This window comes from Macrotis lagotis, chromosome 1 (genome assembly GCF_037893015.1).
Source record: "Macrotis lagotis isolate mMagLag1 chromosome 1, bilby.v1.9.chrom.fasta, whole genome shotgun sequence".
In the NCBI taxonomy this organism is placed as follows: domain Eukaryota; kingdom Metazoa; phylum Chordata; class Mammalia; order Peramelemorphia; family Peramelidae; genus Macrotis; species Macrotis lagotis.
Genome location: NC_133658.1, coordinates 80,360,396 through 80,377,703, shown reverse-complemented (window position 1 = coordinate 80,377,703; position 17,308 = coordinate 80,360,396). Strand labels below are relative to the sequence as shown.

The 17,308-nt window shown below is 37.6% G+C and overlaps 1 long non-coding RNA gene and 2 pseudogenes across 1 annotated transcript; 2 read left to right on the top strand and 1 right to left on the bottom strand.

Moving 5' to 3' along the window:
- Positions 1-4,319: 4,319 nt before the first annotated feature.
- Positions 4,320-11,690, top strand: LOC141500319 (uncharacterized; annotated as a pseudogene).
- A 720-nt stretch (positions 11,691-12,410) lies between these two features.
- On the top strand, positions 12,411-15,153 carry LOC141500424 (uncharacterized). Its single transcript, XR_012471923.1, has 3 exons — positions 12,411-12,750; positions 13,372-13,449; positions 14,701-15,153. It is a non-coding gene; the product is annotated as an uncharacterized LOC141500424 (long non-coding RNA).
- On the bottom strand, positions 14,268-14,676 carry LOC141493089 (single-stranded DNA-binding protein, mitochondrial pseudogene; annotated as a pseudogene).
- Positions 15,154-17,308: the final 2,155 nt, after the last annotated feature.

The following is a 17,308-nucleotide window of genomic DNA, read 5'->3' as shown; positions in this document are numbered from 1 at the left end:
AGAGAGCTTAGAATGCAGCCAAGAATGAACTACCCAGCAAGGCTGAATGTCCTCTTCCAGGGAAAAAGATGGACTTTCAATGAACCAGGGGAATTTCAAAGGTTCCTTTTGGAATGGCCAGAGCTGAACAGAAGGTTTGATCTTCAGATACAGGACTCAGGTGAAGCATGGAGATTGGAGGAGAGGGGGGAAATATGAGGGACTTACTGAGGATGAACTGCATGTATAGAGAAATGATACTGATAATATTCATATGAACCATCTCAGTTAATAGAGCAGGTAGAGGGAGCTTTATAGTTGAAGCACAGGAGAAAGCTGAATTCGAAGATAAAATATGGTGTAAAAATGGAGTCAATAGGAAAAAAAGGGAAATGGAATGGGAGAAAGAAAAAGGAGAGGGGGAATAGTCCAAGATATTTCACATAATAAGATTTTTTCATTACAATGAGCTATTGCAATGATATGAAAGGGGGGAGGCAAGGGGGAATGAGGGAACCTTTGCTCTCATCAGAGATGGCTAGAAGAGGAAACAGCATATATACTCAATGGGGTATAGACATCTGGAGTAAGAAGGAGGGGGGAGCAGGGGGAAGGGGTGGGGATGTAAATAAAGGAGGAGAGGATGGACCATGGGGGGACAGTGGTCAGATATAACACATTTTCTTTTTTACTTCTTGCAAGGGGGTGGGATTGGAAGGCCTGCCCAGGACCATGGGGCCAGGTAGATTCTGGGCCTAAGGGGTGGTATGGGGGCTCAGGGCTTCTTGGTCCCAGGACCAGGGATCTGTCTGCTGCACCACTCAGCGACCCTACAGCAGAGTCAGAGTGAAAGGAGAGAGAAAATATAGTACATGGTAGTGGAGAAATAAGAAAAGAGGGAGTTGCGATCAGCAATGGCAATGTTGGAAAAATATGGAAGTAACTTTTGTGATGGACTTATATAAAGAATGTGATCCACCCACAACAGAGTTGATGGTGTTGGAACAAAGACTGAAACACATTTTTTGTTATTATTATTTGGGGGAGGGTGCAGGGCAAGTGGGGCTGGGTGGCCTGCCTGGGGCCACATAGCAGGGTGATCTTTGGGTGTCTGGGACCGGATTCGGACCCAGCTGCTCCTGGCTCAAGGGCCAATGCTCTGTCTGCCACCCAGCCACCCCACTATTATTACTATTTTATTTTATTTTGGGTCTTTTTTTTTCTTCTTTTTGGTTTTTGCAGGGCAATGGGGATCGGGTGGCTTACATGTCACATGGCTGGGTGATTATTGGGTTTACGAGGCTGGATATGGCCTCAAGTGCTCGTGGCTCCAGAGCTGGTGCTTCGTTCATTGTGCCACCTGGCCATACCTACAATTATTACTATTATTTTTTTAACTTTAATTTTTTTCTCTCCCCTTTACTTTTTTTGCCCAAGCAAGTCTATCTATATTCATGGGGGGAGGGATATTTTGTTTACTTGTAAACAAGTATATTTATTAATGTAAAAAAACATTTGTACAAAATGAGAATAAAAAAATAAATTAAAAAAAAACTAAGTTAGCTCAGAGGCAACTACATGGTTCCACTGAACTATTCTTTCCTCTCAGACCTTCCATCTTCAACAAACAATGCTACTCCAAGAACCCAAAGACCTTGGTTTCCCTGAAGCTGCCCAGTGGGTCTTGGGAATAACGCCACCTGTTAGCCAGTGGGTATCAATTATGGTTGGAGCTATGACAGTATCTGATTGTCTGAGACAATAGCCCTCTTCTGTTTTAGGCATGCGCATAAACCTCTGACGCCACTTCCGGAAATCCCGGCCTCAAGACCCCGGTTCCGCCAGGGTGGGCGGGGCCTTCTCTAGCGGTTGCCACGGAAACGTCCACAGGCTCCAAAGAGTGGCTTCCCGCGGTTGCGGCGACAGCTGAGGGAGAATGGACGGAAGGGGCGGGAGGCAAGGGGCTCGTCACTTCCGGTTCCCATGGAGGTGCTCAGTGTCTGCTCTGTCTTCCCAGCCCTGGGCCTGGGAGCCGGCGCCCCTCCGGCCTCGGGTCCCCGCTGCTGCCCCCCGCTCCTGGGGAGCCATCTGCCCGACTGCGGGGTCCGCCGGGCGCGGGTGGGCGGAGGGGCGTCCCCGGGCCCGGGCCGGGATGCGCGGCCCCGAGGAATGAGGTCTTGCTCCTGAGTTTGGGTTTCTGGAATATTCACTTTTTGGAGATCAGTGATCTTTAGAAGGGAGAATTTAAAGCTGCAGGGTCGTCCTGTATTCCAGTCCCATCAGTTTAGAGACGAGGAAAACAGCCCCAGAGAGAGGCACTATTAGTTATTAGTTACATAGTATTTTTAAGTTTAAAAAAAATTTTGTGCCTCACAACACTCTGGAGGAACTAGAGGTGCAATCTTTATTTTTATAGATGCTACAACTGCTAAGAGATGAAGTTTCATCCCAGGTCTTCCTGACTCCCTTTCAACATTTGATCCACAATATCAATGCTCGATGTCTGAGGTCATGTAGCTGAACCAGGATTCCCTACAGATCTTTTGGTTTCCAGGGCTTTCCCTTCTCTGTACCATGCTGCCAGCCTCCATAGGATGTGCTTTCTAATTTGCTACTATCTGCTCCACATACTCATGCAAGCCGTTTAATTCTAGGTTGTGAGGGATAAAATACAAATAATACAATAATATAAAATATTTAAATCAGTCTCTGCGAAGCACTTTGATCTTAGAAATGTGTACATACTATAAACAATATTTACCTATTTGGAAGGAGGAAATTGCCAAGGAGGGGAGTTAAATAGCTCAGGATCATTTAGCTAGGTAAGATTCAAAAAAGAACAACTATATATATATATATATATATATATATATTTAAATTCCCAATCTTAAATATTCTGCATATACAGAGAAGAAATATAAGATCAAATCATTGCTGAATTTTTTCTACATATTAATCTTTTTTGCTTTTTTAGGAAATATAGGAATCAATCTTACTGGTTTCAACAGAAAAGTTTGTGTTGTGGAAAAGAAAGAGAAAAAAGTTAAGGCTCAATTGGTTTATGTTTCTTTGATTATATTGACCTGGAGGGTAATTTATCCGAGGGCTTCCAGACAATTGTAACAATGCAAGTAATATTTTTTTTATTTTTATTATCAAAAGACAAGTGTTAGAATATCTTTTCATAGTATTGAAAAGTATGATACTCAAGATGTCTTGAAGTTAATTTTTTTGGGAGGCAGTATGTTGAAGTGGTTGGACATGAGTGCAGGAAGACCTAGGTTTGCAATCCTACTTCTCAACATAATCAGGCCACTTTCAGGGCACTTAATGTCCTTGCATCTCACTTTATTTGTAAATTGGGGAAAAGTACACAGGATCTTTGCAGTGTTAAAATGAGATAATGTCTGTAAGGGAGTTTATTGCCTGATTTACTATAGAAATATCAATTATTAATATTAGAATACATCATCTTAGTAATGCTTTGGTAAACTTTTGAATTAACCTGAAATGGTGCAAAAAGGAAGAAATGGGATAATGTTATCCAGTAGAAATTATATTTGATCATTACTGGAAAGGGATTATGTTGTTACTTCTAATTGGAAATCAGTAATATTGATATTAGTGTTGGATTTTTAATTATAAAATGATATTAATATCGAAAATATAAATTGGACATTTGAGGGAAATGTGCTCATATAATGAGATGATGGCAAGTATCATTTAGTCTTTTTTTTAGAATTGGTGTTATCTGTGTGAAATGAAGATAATAAATTTGTATCCTGGAATTTTTGGAAATTTTGTGGGAAAAGTACTTCATAAATCCAATGTGCAATGAGCTTATGAGTTGCTTTTGTTTTTTGTGCACAGTGAAATATACATAGATTGTATTGGATGTGAATTTGACTTGGAACCCTAAATATCAAGAATTACCCTTTAAAATTTCTACTATATTTACCACCCCCAGGAAGCCCAAAAAAATTCAGTGACATTCAAGGATGTGGCTGTGTATTTTACCCAGGAAGAGTGGGGAAATCTGCACCCTTCTCAGAAAGAACTGTACAGGAATGTGATGCTGGAGAACTATAGGAACCTTGTCTTCTTGGGTAAGGCGAGTTATCCTCTGACTGATTGTTTCCATAGTGGATCCTTTGTCACTTCACTTAATAAATCAACATTTTCTACATGGTAAATATTTGAGAGTTTATATTGGCATGTACAGTTCAGTGCTAATCTTTAGTCCCATGTGAAAGATCTTTACTGTGTATAGATGGAAACTATTTGCGTTACATCTCAGTCTGTTTTTTTTTTCTATTATCTGTCCATTCAGGTCAAAGATTCTTCCCTAAAGTTCTAGTGCAGGTGATTAAGGATGAGAAAGTTTCATTCTCTTAATGGGTTTGGGGCAAATGTAATTTTTTTGTGTTGGCAAATTTTGTTTTTTCTCTATACATTTCTGGACAACAATGTAGAGTATTCTTTAGATGTGTTTTCTACTACCCTTTGCACATACCTTGCATGTCCCTTTACCCTTGATAATGATTGAGGATAGAATATGGACTTATCTCCTCAACTTTTTCCCATTCCAATGAATAGGACTTACAGTTTGGAAAGCAGAAATGATTTTTCAGTTGGAAGAAGGGGAAGCACCTTGGATGCAGGACAGAGAAGCACCAAAGAGTATCTATTCAGGTTAGTCACTGAATATCAGACATAGAGATCCTTAGAGGCCATCTAAGCTAACCCCTTCATTTTACTTATTAGCAATTGGGACACAGAGGTTGAGTGTCTTGTGCATATCACATGAATGGTAATTTTCAGAGGCAAAGTCTATATCCAGATTCTCTAATTCCTGAGCCAGTTTTCTTTCTGCCATACCAATCTACCCAGAATATGAAATTAAGTAACTTGATTAATTCCTTTCTTTAGATTTATTGAGTTAGCTAAGTGGTGAAGGAGATAAGTATGCTGGACCCAGAGTCAGAATTAATTGAGTTTAGATCATAAAGTGGTTAACTGCTTGGCTTTGGACAAATTACCTCACCTCACTTTGTTTCAGTTTCCTTATCAGGAAAATGATCTGTCTCAGTTCCCTTATCAGGAAAATGAAGATAATAACATCCACTTCTACCTACCAGACTTGTTTTGAGATAATGTAATATTTGTACCATCTACTACTATTATTATTGCTCTGGCTCTTCTAGTGGTATGTTCCATAATGGAAAATTAGGCAGCCTTGCTTTCACCTTGACTTTGCAGTGAAATATTCCAATGTTTATCCAATATAATTAATGTCTCATCTTAGTTTCAAATACCTACTTTTATAATTTTGTAAAAGCAAAACTAAACATCAAAAAAATCTGTAACCCGATGCAATCTTTCAAACTCATAATTTGACCTCTACAAAGACTGGAGAACGTTTATTCTGTCTTGTATTTTTTCCTTTGGAGCCAACCTTAGTCAATATAATTTCATGACCTCTATGATTATTTTGTTATTGTATTTCCATTTATAGTTGATTTATAGTATAGTTTTTCCTGTTACTATGTCTTCCCATTTTCTATAAAGTCATCATTTTTTTTTAGATTTTTCAAGGCAATGGGATTAAGTGGCTTGCCCAAGGCCACACAGCTAGGTAATTATTAAGTATCTGAGGTCGGATTTGAACCCAGGTACTCCTGACTCCAAGGCCGGTGCTCTATCCACTGTGCCACCTAGCCACCCCCCGAGTTATCATTTTTTTTTATATACACCCTACCAAACTCCTCTTATTGAGACAACTATATTATCAATACCTAAACCAGGAGAGGATAAGATACAGAAAGAAGATTATAGACCGTATATTACTAATGAAAACTGAATCAAAAAATTTTTATCCTGACAAAAAGACCATGATACTATAACCAAAAATTATTCATTGAAGTCAAATTATATTTGTTCCAGGGATGCAAAAATGATTCAATATTTAGAAAACAAACTAATGAATCTTATTGGAAACAGAAGCATTCAAGCCAGAATTATATCAGTGGAGGTAATTAATTTCTTTGACAAAGTATAATACTGATTATTCCTAAAAAAAACACAAACCAAAGCATAGAATGAATTTAAGAAGTCTTATGTCCAAGATCAAAAGCACTTTTGTTCAATGGAGAAATGCTAAAAGGTTTCCCATTAAATCAAAGGAAAAAGACTACTTTTTTGTATGTTGTTACTTGCTAGTGATAGAAATCAAAAAAAGAGTAAGAAATTAAAAGTAAAAATAGATGAAAAAGTGTTAAAATTATTCCTATTTATTGACAAACTGATGATTACAATGATACCTAACAATTATTTTTTTAATTTAAATTTATTTTTTATTAGAGATATTATTTGAGTTTTACATTTTTCCCCCAATCTTGCTTCCCTCCCCCCCTCCCCCCCCCCCCACAGAATGCACTCTGTCAGTCTTTACTTTGTTTCCATGTTATACCTTGATCCAAATTGGGTTTGATGAAAGAGAAATCATATCCTTAAAGAGAAGTCTAAGAGGTAACAAGATCAGACAATAAGCTATCTGTTTTTTTTTTTCTAAATTAAAGGGAATAGTCCTTGTACTTTGTTCAAACTCCACAGCTCCTTATCTGGATACAGATGGTACTCTCCTTTGCAGACAGCCCAAAATTGTTCCCGATTGTTGCACTGTTGGAATGAGCAAGTCCTTCAAGCTTGAACATCACTCACATGTTGCTGTTAGGGTGTACAGTGTTTTTCTGGTTCTGCTCATCTCAGTCAGCATCAGTTCATGCAAATCCCTCCAGGTTTCCCTGAAATCCCGTCCCTCCTGGTTTCTAATAGAACAATAGTGTTCCATGACATACATATACCACAGTTTGCTAAGCCATTCCCCAATTGAAGGACATTTACTGGATTTCCAATTCTTTGCCACCACAAACAGGGCTGCTATAAATATTTTTGTACAAGTAATGTTTTTACCCTTTTTCCTCATCTCCTCAGGGTATAGACCCAGTAGTGGTATTACTGGGTCAAAGGATACCTAACAATTATTTAGTGCTTGCTATGTGAGAGACACTGTACTTAAGCATTTTACAATTATTATCTACTTTAATTTTTCAGTAATCCTAGAAGTTATCATTTGGTGCTTATTAAAAACTAGAAAATCATTTCAGTGGAAAAAGACTAGGTAAGAATGGATCAGAAAACAGTAATATTCGATAATCCAGGGTTAGGTAAGTCTAGAACAAAAATTAACTGAGGAAAAACTTAATAATATGTCAAGAACTAAGAGCATTTGAAAGAAAATGGGCTAGAATTAGTTTTAGACAAAATCTACAAAATACTACAGAGAAGTTCAAAATAACCTTACTGATCACACTTTTAAACAAAATAAAAAAATACACAGACCAAAATAACTTTCAGAGTAATGAGGACAGGGAGCAAAAAAAAATTATAATTAATATTAATATTAACAATCAGCAATTAGGATAAGAAGGGATATGTATCACTTCTGATTAATACCTTTGATAATGGCATGCTATCTAAGGTACAGAGAACTAATACAATTGTATAAAACCAAAGCCTTTCCTCAAAGTTGGGATCATTAAAGAGAATATAAGAAACATTTTTGCAAATCTCCAATAAAATAAAAAAAACAAAAGAAAAATAAGAAAGTTTAGAAATCTTAATCCAAAGGAAAATTGAACAAGTCATAATTGTACTTCAAAGGTTAAACAAAACCAAAACTTAACTGACATCGTGGTGATGATCATATTAAGTGAATATTCTTGTGTTTAAAAGAAAATTGTAAATAAAGTCTCCCAGAGTAGGGAAAGAGGCTCTGTAATAAACTTACCAAACACATAGGTTCCTCATACTGATCTAGAAAGAGATAAAGTAGAAAAAGTACTTTAGTTCTGTAAATCTAGATGTAGGAATGTTATATAAATTTTTAGTAGGACTAATACTACCATTAAAAATAATATGTTGGTAATTTTTTAATGGAGAATTAAGAATTACTTTATGTAGAGGACAGGATTTATTCTACTTTGCTTTCAAATTCAGAAGGGAATATTACATTTTCATTTCTTTCAGATTTGGAAATTAGACCTGAAATCAAGGACACAGTTTAAGGAAGATTCAGAAAGGATGGTTTCTCTGACTCTAAAAGGGAAACATCTTGGGAATATTATGCTAGATTGCAGGAACTACATCATAAAAATGCAGAGAAATATTCTTGGCAAGTAAAAAAAGTTAAAGAAATTTTCTGGTTAAATCCAATCTATTTATTTTAGATTTATCTAGAAAATATATTCTTAAATTTGATATTGATAGACAATTTTTAGGCTTAAGCAAATTAAAATAGAACATATTGAATATGAAAAACGTGTTCCATTCATAATTAGATCTTTTCAGTTATTTGGAATATTTATGGGATAGAAACTTTGAGAATAAAATACATTTAGGTAAACCTGCAATCAAAAATTCATTCACTATTTCTCATCACAAAGTTCTTTTTCGGAGAAAATCTCCATAAAAGTCTTGTACACATAAAGATTATTTGATCTTGTTGAATATCATATCATTGATAATAAAGGGAACTCTTATTAAGATAGTAATTATGTCAATTCTTTCTATTCCAGTTTATACCTTACTGAACAGCAGACCCTGCTTACTGGAAAGAAACCTAACAAATGTGAAAATGCTTCCTGCTGCTGCTCACAATTTACCCAACATCAGAGCCTATATACCAGAGAGATGCCTTATGAATATCATATATTTGGAACAGCATTCCCCTCTAATAAATATATTAATTACCATCAGAAAAATAATAGGAGAGAAAAATCTTACGAACATCATGATTGTGAAAAGACCTTGAGCAGGAGCTTACACTTATCTGATCAACAGCAAATTCTTACTTTAAAGGAGCCTTACAAATGTAATATTTGTGGAAAGGCTTTCTGCCAGAGTTTACAGTTAACTGTACATCAGAGAATTCATACTGGAGAGGAGCCTTTCAAATGTAAAATTTGCAGGAAAGTCTTTAGCAGGAGTTCACAGTTAAGTGGGCATCATAGAATTCATTCTGGAGAGGAGCCTTCCAATAAATGTAATATCTGTGGGAAGACTTTCCGAAAAAGTTCACAGTTAATTCTACATCAGAGAATTCACACTGGAGAGAAGCCTTTTAAATGTAATTATTGTGAGAAAGCCTTCCACTGAAGTTCAAGGTTAACTCAACATCAGAGAATTCATACTGGAGAGAAGCCTTATGAATGTAAAGATTGTGGGAAGGCCTTCCACCAGAGTTCAGAGTTAATTAAACATTAGAGAATTCATACTGGTGAGAAACCTTACAAATGTAATGATTGTGAGAAAGCCTTCCACTGAAGTTCAAGGTTAACTCAACATCAGAGAATTCATACTGGAGTAAAGCCTTATGAATGTAAAGATTGTGGAAAGGCCTTCCACCAGAGTTCAGGATTAACTCAACATCAGACAATTCATACTGGAGTAAAGCCTTTTAAATGTAATGATTGTGGGAACGTTTTCTATTGAAGTTAAAAATTAATTCAACATCAGAGAATTCATACTGGAATAAAGCCTTAAGAATGTAAAGATTGTGGGAAGGCCTTCCACCAGAGTTCATAGTTAACATTACATCATAGAATTCACACTGGAGAGAAGCCTTTTAAATGTAATGATTGGAAAGGCCTGCCATCAGAGTTCAGAGTTAACTATACATCAGAGAATTGATACAGGAGAGAAGCCTTACAAATGCAGTAATTGTGGGAAGGCCTTTTGCCATAGTTCTAAATTAACTGCTCATAAGAAAATTCCTACAGGAGAGAAACCTTTTAAATGTAATGATTGTGTGAAGGCCTTCCATCAGAATTCAGAGTTAACTGTACATCTGAGAATTCATAATGGAGAGAAGCCCTACAAATGTAACCATTGTGGGAAGGCCTCTCACCGGAATTCAGAGCTAACTCGACATCAGAAGATTCACACTGGAGAGAAGTCTTACAAATGTAATGATTGTGGAAAGGCCTACTACTGGAGTTCAGGGTTAATTCAACATCAGAGAATCCATACTGCTGAGAAGCCTTATGAATGTAAAGATTGTGGAAAAGCCTTTCATGGGAGTTCACATTTAATTTGACACCAGAGGATTCATACTGGAGAAAAGCCTTATGAATGCAAAGATTGTGGAAAAGCCTTCAATGTCAAAGTACACCTTACTCTACATCAAAGACTTCACTATGGGGAAAAACCTTATAAATGTTATGAATGTGGGAAGGGCTTCCACTGGAGTTCACAGTTAACTGTACACCAGAGAAGTCACACTGAAGAGAAGCCTTACAAATGTAATAGTTGTGGAAAGGCCTTCCCCCAGAGTTCAGAATTAACTCAACATCAAAGAATTCATACTGGAGAGAAGCCTTATAAATGCAATGATTGTGGGAAGGCATACAATCAGAATTCAGAATTGACTTGACATCAGAGAAGTCATACTGGAGAGAATTCTTACAAATGTGATTGTGGGAAGGCCTTCAACCAAAATTCAGCATTAACTCAGCATCAGAGAACCCACTTTTGAAAGCAACTCTATGAAGCTAACTATTATGGATTGGTGATCATATCAAAATGTACTTTTACCAGGCATCAGATTTTTCCTGGGAAAAGCCTTATATATCAGAAAATTCATAGTGAAGAGGAACTTTACAAATGTATTTATTGAAAAAAGTTGAGGAACCCACAGTTCATTGAACATCAAAGACTTCATACTGGAGAAAAACTACAAATGAAATGATTGCCTAAAGGCTTTTTCTTGGCTCTCAATGTAATCACATCTGAGAATTTATATGGTAGTGAAACATTCTAAATGATAATGATATGGAAGGATCTTCCCAGATAGCAAAATCTTACTGGCCTTCAGGATTCATATGGGAGAAATGCCTTATAAAGTTGTGAGAAGGCCTACCATTGGAGTTCATCCTTTAATCAGTATTAGGATATTTATAATGGAGAGAAGCCTTATAAATATAATGAAACAAAATTCAGAGTTTATTCATCATCAAACACTACATAATGAAAAGTGATGTTTTAAAATGAAATGACTGTGGAAAGGAATTCCTTAATAGCACTCCCACACCTTAGCAAACATCAGAAGCAATACCCTAGAGAGAAGCCCCATGAATGCAATGAAATCATTGTTGGAAGACCTATGAAAACTCCAACATTGAACTTTTCACGTTGGAGAAAAACTTCTTAAAGATAGAATCTTGTAAATGCAGATTAATATGAGAAAGCTTTCAGCCAAAGTACCTAATTTAGCTGAGTTGAGTTTTCCCTTTATTTAGTGTTCAGGGATAACAAGAGGAAGAGATTTATTAAAAGCCATTCCAGGTGTGATTGGTTCAAAGGAGAAGTGTCAAGTAAGTGGGCCAGTGTGGTAGGTTCTGTATCAACCAAGGTTCTCCCACCCCTTTCCCAAATAGATTAGGCTAGTATTTTTCCCTGAAAGACAGGAAAGCTGTCCCTAAGACTTGATTGGCAAAGATGGCTAAGGCTAAAACTGTTTAGCCTTTAAAATAATTCCATTTAGGTCTCAACCCATGTAAAGGAGGACAGTGTCATCTTGGACAAGTCATTCACCTTTGTAAGAGGAAGACAACAATAGAACCTATCTCAGGGTAATTTTGGGAATAAAATGAGTTAATAAGGTACTTAGCACAGTTCTCAGCATATAGTAGGCACTGTTTTCTTCCCCTCTAAAAACATAAAAAATGTCCATTTTTATATAGCAGTTGGATCTTCAGACTCCCCAGGACCAGTGGAGGCACCATACCTTCTCCTGACCTGACTTATTTCCAAATGAAGATATAGGATGTCTTGTTTTTATAAAACAACTCCATTCTTTCTGAGCATCCTTTCTATGTTATGGCTAATTAAACATTTTGTTAACTGTTGAATGATCTATTGTTAACTGTTGAATGATCTAAGTGTCTCATTTAATTCCAATATTAGACCTAAGCTACTAAGGAACTAACTTGGATCTATCTCTGCTTCCAGAATTTGATTCCTCCTTCCAGTCTTCTTGACTCTTAAAGTTCCTGACCCAAATTTGAGTTAATTGATTTATCCTTGTTGGGAGTAGTTTTCTTCTAAATTCATCCAGTATTAGCTTATTTGGAGCCTTTGGAAATTTAGAGTGACTGAACTGTGGGTTCATTCCCTTTTGATCTTGGAAGTCCTGCCCTGGTTCTACAGCAGACTTCCACACTGGATTAGAATCTGGAATCTCAAATTCATTCTGCTCCTGAGATCAAAGTCACATAGCCACATTTTATTTCAAGAATTTGTACTTGCTCAAAACATAGCTTAGGGTTCATGTTTCATGACATTCCTCTCTTCCCTAGATTTGTGACCTGGAATTGGATAGTGGAAGACAGAGTTGCCAAATGACCCCTGTTACACCCTATACTAGTTTAGACATCCCTGGGATCCCTTTTTGCCCTGGTGCTTCCTGCCTTGATGTACAATCTCAGCCTTCTTTCAGTCCCTGGGCATTTAATTGTGTCTAGTGTCCATAGATATCTCTGTTAAATGTAAGTTGCTGTGGGCTAAAAAAAAAATTCACTATGGAGAAGGAAATGACAAACCATTCTAGTATCTTTACCAAGAAAATCCCAAATGGAGTCAGAAAGAGTCAAACACTGGAAAAAAATGACTGAAAGAAAAAGGACACTGCATTGATCCTTGTGGTTACTGCAGGTAAGGCCAAATGAAAACCCTTGTAGTTGCTCAAACCACCCTATCATTAACTTCAAATACTATCATATATTGGGTCAGGTCAAAGAGATTTCCTTTCTAATGATGGAGATAGAGTATTTTGCTTTGCCAACATTCCTTTGTGGCACATGAGGAAGGCAGATGGAACCTGGTGATTTATAGTAAACAAGTGGTCATACCCAATCTTCTGTTTCAGACCACATCAATGTATTGCATCAAATACCTTATCTCCAGGATGACCAGTATAGGATTATCAATCTTCCCAACATTTCCCCCCCCCATCTACTGCAGTGGCTAAGACTAGTTAAAAACAGTTTTCACTTGGGAATGAGCAGTATGTAACCTCACATTCCAGGAAGCAGAGACCTGAAAAAGTCTCCTGAGGGTATTGGTGTCCACCATTGCACTGATAACCTGTTAACTGGGCCAGATGAGACCCTAGATCAGTTGATAACCCATGAGAGAAAAAGTGGACAATCAAAGCTAGGAAGATGTTGGGTTTAAGCTGTGCAATTGAGTGCAAAAACTAAGGTAAATAGGAAACCAAATGATTCCAGGCATAGTATGAATAAGCTACTAATACTTTCCCACATTCTGTTGTAGGCAGGGAGCACAGTGGATAGAGTATTAACTAGACCTAGGCCAAGAAGACCTGAGTTCAAATCTTGCCTCAGACACTAGGTATGTGTGACCCTAGGTAAGTCATTTACTTTTTTGTCTTAGATTCCTCATCTGTAATAAGGGGATAACATCTATCTAACAAGTTTGTTAGGCATGCAGACTGCTCTTCAATCTTTAAAGTACCATTACTAGCTATTATTAATCAAATATTATTGAACTTTGGGATATCCCCTCTCCTATAGTACCCTAATGACCTCCTTTTTTCTGACTTAGCAGCAAATTTATCCCTTTTGAGTGGGACCTAGGTTTCTTCACTAAAACGGAAAGAGTTCATTGTTAATCTAGACATAATACCACAATGCTCTTTTGTGCTAGGTAGGAACCAATGATCCCTTTAACCAAGAGCAAGTCAAGTTCTACTGAAAACTCGGTTCTTTATAGTTTATTTTCAGTTCCAAATTCTCTCCCTTCACTTCTGCTATCCATTGAGAAGGCAAAAAATGTAATATCCATTATACATACGAAGTCATGCAAAATATTTCCACATTAGCCACATTCTAGCTCTGTGTCAAGGCTTCTCTGCCCTTGGGCGTTTGGTTGGGGTCAGTGGCTCTGTTTGGTCACTCTCAATCTGGATTCCTGGACTGATCTTCAATTCCTATGATTTAAGTTCCTCCCTACATTTTTGAGATGGCCCTGGAGCCTCAAAATTTTTTTTTTCATTTTGTATATGTGTGTGTGTGTGTGTGTGTGTGTGTGTGTGTGTATGTGTGTGTATTTTAATTCTTGTCAAAAGAAACTTCAAAGATTATACATGATTTCAAAATGATGCTGTCCCAACATGATCCTGGAGTCTTCTATTTTACTCCCCTTTTACATTAGTCGCTCAGAAATATGATATTTTCAGTTGTTATTGTTGTGGTTTGTCGTCTCACATTGTTTTTATCCATATATTCACCATAGTCTATTTTCCCTTCCACAAAAACTCGAGCCCCTTGTTTTACATATTGATAGGCCAGATTCCTCAGGCCTGGCCTGAAGACTGATATCCTGTGCCATGTGGTCCTTTGACTGACATCTCTGCTGAGATGTCTCACTTTCCCCTGATCGCCACATTTCATTTGTGGCCATAGATTTTTTCCCTTCTGACTGTCTTAGAACAGGATCTTGACCCACTCTTCCAAGTAACTGGACATGATTAAGAGATTGTTCAAGAATTAAACTGGTACTTCCTTCAGAGTAAGGTCTTGAAAACTGACAAAATACCTGTAAAACAGGTCTTCGAAATAATGTTTTTTCTTTTCTTCTTAGTTGGTTTGGAGTTTCTTCCTAATGCAGAGGCCCGCAAGCAGCGCCAAGCCCCACAGAGGTGATCCAGGAACTCGGAGCTTCAAAATTCTTTCTGGAGTCTTGGAACAGAAGACCTGAAATCGATCCCCTGAGCCTAGGACAGAGTTTTCTCTGGAAAGACACTCTTTGTTATCTATGGACACAGAGTCTTGTTGGCTTCTAGTATCCCTGAGTCATCTCTGATCATACTGGGGAGTTACCTTGTACTGGTGCATGCTCTGCTGTTGGGGGGTGGGGGTTGAAAGCCTTTCCTATTGTTTCTGGAGGGTTTTTTTTTTTGCAGTTTTGTAGTGGAAGAATTTGTTTACTGTAGTTTCTCATAAAATTACTTGGTCTTTTGGAAACTTGATTGTTTTGCTGTAGGTCTATGGTAGTGGGGAAATCTAACACCTGATCAAGTTGTCATCTTAGCAAGAAAAGGATTGATCATCTTTTCCACCCCATATTTAAAGACTCACATCAAAAACTCCTTATAGGAGGAAGTATCCTAACCTTAATCACTTTTGCTTAAAATAAGATGGAAACAATCTCAATATCACCTTCCATCATCCCCAGAACTCTTTTTATGGGCAGCCTTCTTTGTCTAGATATCTTTCAGTGCTTTCCCAAACTCTTTGAATACTGTAAATTATTCTTTCCAGGCCAATAAGGTAGAATAATGGAGGAAACCTATATCCAAAGCCTGATACTACTTAGGTACAGCTCCACCCAAAAGTCAGGACAAAAGACCCTGACAGATGTTGGTTATAAAGATCTGGATGTGGTTGGTAGCTAGTTAACAAACTATTCTGTGCCCAAACCCTCCAAGCAATTGGGGTTGTGATTTGCCAGGGTCATATAGCGTCTCAGATTGAATTTGAATTCAGGACCTCCTGACTCCAGGGCACTCTAACCACTTTGCTATCTAATTGCCTCTAAACCAATTTTTTTTTTTTTTTTTTTTAGGAATTTCATCTTGTCCCAAACTGGACCTAATGCATATTGGTGTCCCAATTCAATACTTAGAAAACAAGGAGACATGAAAGAATTAAAATAGGAGATTCATTTGAACTACAGGTCAAATTGTGCCCACTTTCTATTTTTGGACACCTTAGATGTTAAGAATGATTTTGACATTTTAAAAATGAAGAGAGGATCTAGCCCCATGATCTCCAATTCCTATGATTAAGTTCCTCCCTACCTTTTTGAGACAGAGCCCTGGAGCTTCAAAATTCTTTCTGGAGTCTTGGGACAGAAAACCTGAGATCCCCTGAGCCTAGGACAGAGTTTTCTCTGGAAAGACACTCTTTGTTATCTATGGACATAGAGCCTTGTTGGTGTCTAGTATCCCTGAGTCATCTCTGATCATATTGGGGAGTTACCTTGTACTGGTGCAGGCTCTGTTGTTGTGGGGGGGGGGTGTGAAAGCCTTTCCTATTGTTTCTGGAGGGTTTTTTTTTTTTTTGCACCGTGTGGACCAATCTCAATAATCGTACCAGTGATTGCAGCCCAGACAATAGAGGAGTAATAGCAACAATGAGACAAGTTTGATTCATAATAAGACTTCATGACTAGAACATGGGTACTCTAGATGCTTGTCTGAGGTCAGAGACCATCTAGAGTTGGGGTGAAACAGTTCTGAGGTTTTCTTTGGTTAAGATCATCCAGAGGGTGAGCTGCAAAGGATTATTACTATGCCACCCTCAGGACACAGTTTGCTTTCTGGGCCTTAACTCTGGAAAAGGGGGGTGTCTTCTAATAATAAAAAGAGAGTGGTGGTGTGAGCATGGGGATCCTGGCATTCCTCCCTTTTGGCCACAGGGAGGGAAGACATCCTCTCTCCCATTCTGGCCAGTTAAAGAGAGGCAGGTATAAACCAAGATGCCATAAGAGGCCAGTTGGACCAGGACAAGATGTTGAGTTGAGGGACAGCTGTAGACTTAGGTTGGGAAGGGTTGAGGTGATAAATTCAACAATTTGTTAGCCCCCCCCCCCCTTAGCAGTAATGAAATGGCATTTTTATACTAAGAGGTTAGTTACTATAAGTAGGAAAACCAAGAATGTAGAGGGAGAAAATACAACACTTGAATTAGGGCTGTGATGTTTGATCAAATATTCTATACAGACCTCTGTTCTGCTTCTGTCATCTTTCCTGTAGTTATCAGGCAGCAAATACCATATCAACTGCATAAAACTGAATTTCATCTACAGAATACTATACTACTATACTAAATATTCTGTATTGTAGATGTCACATCTATGCAATATAATAAGCATTTATGGTGTATGTAATGTTTACATATATATTATGTGCAGGTGGTTGTACATATAATCTAGACATTATACATATAAAATTTAACAAAATAAAGGGGGTTCTCAAAGAATCTTATGAATTTATGAAAGAAAAAGAAAATGAACTGGTTACATATGAGAAAAGAGATGGTTACAACATTCCATGGATATGCTTGCAATGTCAGGAGAACATGAGGAAGTATGTTAATTATATAGAAGGACATGAACTAGAATATAATAGGATGGTCAGGCTGATGTGCTTCCATGGAAAGAACTCCAGAATCAATGGTATCAGAGA